We start from the raw sequence: 2,465 nt of genomic DNA on the forward strand, positions 1-2,465 counted from the left end.
CATTGATCGTATATTTTGATGTCTCATTGCTTAATCACAATCAATTGCAAGGAATTTTCCCTAGCATAAAGGAATCACCTACTCAATGAGGATTATTTTTCAATTTCATCCAAAATACCCTAGGCAATTGCTTCCTATTTTTCTTCTTATCTCAATAGACTTGACTACTCTGACGGTTTCCTATGAATGGAGTTATATAATACATGGTCTTTTGCGGTTTTCAAGATTCAATCATGTTATGGCATGTGACATTTCTCATTTTAATAGCATACTTTTTAATATTTCACTGAATAGACATGCTGTGTTTATCTGTTCCTCAGTTGATGGCTGTTTGGGTGGTTTGTGCCTTTTGGCTACTATGAATAACGCTTCTATCAACATTGACGTGCAAGATTTTGTGTAGACATGTTTTCATTTCTTTTAGGGGATATCCTTGGAAGCATCATCACTGTGCCATACAACATCTCCAGATTTCATCTGTGTGGAATTGTCAGGCTATTTCCCAAAACTGTCTGCACCACTTTGCATTCTCACCAGCAGTGGACGAGGGATCCAGTTGTTTTACCCAGGCAGCACTTTTCTTATTTGTCTCCTTGATTATGAAAAATGTGATGACAGGATATTCCATGATATGGAATGGTTTCGACTTGCCTTTTCCTCATGGCTCATGATATTGCTCACCTTTTCATGTACTTACTGCTATTTGTTTGTACTCCTTGTAGAACACTCATTCAAATCCCTTGCCCAATTTTATTGCATTTGTCTTTTTTTTTTTTTTTTTTTTTTTTTTTTTGCGAACTTGGGGATTGAACTCAGGTCCTTGCACTTGCCAGGGAAGCGCTTATTCCACTGAGCCATCTCCCCAGCCCCACATTTGTCTTTTTATTATTGAGTTGTAAGAATATTTTTTTCCTTCTTGATGCTACAGACTTATTAGATATATGATTTTCAAATCCTTTCTCTCATTTTGTGAGTTATCTTTTCTACTTCTTCATGTATCATTGAAATTCTTTTTAATTATGCTGAGGTCTGATTTACCTAATGGCACCTTAGGAAGTGTTGTTACATTTTTGTGTCATGTCTGAGAAGCCATTGCTTGAGGTAAGATCACAAAGATTGTTCAAACGTTTGAGTGATTTTAGTTTTAGTACCTGCTTTGATTCACTTTGATTTAATTTTTGTGTATTATGTAATGCAAGGATGCAACTTCAGTGTTTTACATGTGGGTAACCAGTTCTTCAGTACAATTGATTAGATAGCTTTTGTTGGTTGATTTGAGACAGGGTTTCACTTGGTAGTGCAGGCTAGCCTTGCACTCATTATGTATTCCTGGGTTGACCTCAGATTTGCTGTGACTCTCATTCTTCAATTTTTGGAGTGCTGGGATGACAGGCCTGCAACACCCTGCCCAAGTAAAATAATATAATTCTTTTTCCTCCATGGGAATATATATATATTTGGTATGGGAATATATATATATTTGGTATGGGAATATATATATATTTGGTATGGGGTCTTACTACACAGGTCAGACTCGTAGTGATCCCCCTGTTTTCAGTCTCCCCAGTGCTGGGATTACAGGCATGAACCGCTACACCAGTTTCTGTGGCCCACTCAGCATGCCCAAGGGCAGGACCAGCAGGGCATGTGGTGCTGGGAATTGAACCCCAGTCTCTGAGTTTGACTAAAGAGGTGCTTAATCTGCTGAGGTATCTTGCTGGCCTGAATTGTTTTAACATTCTAATTAAAAGTTAATTACTATAAATGTGAGATTTTGTTTCGGTGTTATCAATTATATTTCATTCATCTATATATCTGCCCGTATTTTACTACCATACTATCTTGATTAATTATACTTGTGAAGTAAATTTGAAGGTGGATTGTGTGAACATTGTAACTTTGATATTTTTAAAAATTGTATTGACTATGCTGGAACCCTCATTTCTATACTTTTAGAATTACCTTACTTACTTCTGTGAAGAGTCAGTTGGAGCTTTGGTAAAGATTGTATCACATTTCAAGATCAAGCTTTGCTGTCTTCAAAATTAAATCTTTCCATCCATGAATATGGTATATCTTTTTATTGAAGTATATACAGGCTTCATTTACATGCTTGTTAAATTCAAAATCTGAGCCTTTTCAAAAGCATCAAAGGGAGTTTCTATTGCTTGCTTTTAAAACAAGGATTAATGTATGAAGCACACTTTTTTGTTTGTATGTCCCATAGTAGTTATTTTGCTAAAACTGAACATTTTGGATAAGTTAGCAAATATAAATAATGATTTCTCCTTCCAAGGTATTTTATTATTTTTGCTTCCTTGTTTATTTTCTAAGTGAATTGATAGAACTGTTTCCCTGAAGTCAATTTTCTCCCCATGTGAATTTTCTGATGCTGCTCTTTTCCTCATATAGACTTGAGCATGTGCACAGTGACTAGCTCTGTGGTGACCGCTCTTTTAGCACAC

Source organism: Octodon degus, unplaced genomic scaffold (genome assembly GCF_000260255.1).
Source record: "Octodon degus isolate 3935 unplaced genomic scaffold, OctDeg1.0 scaffold00136, whole genome shotgun sequence".
Taxonomy (NCBI): Eukaryota; Metazoa; Chordata; class Mammalia; order Rodentia; family Octodontidae; genus Octodon; species Octodon degus.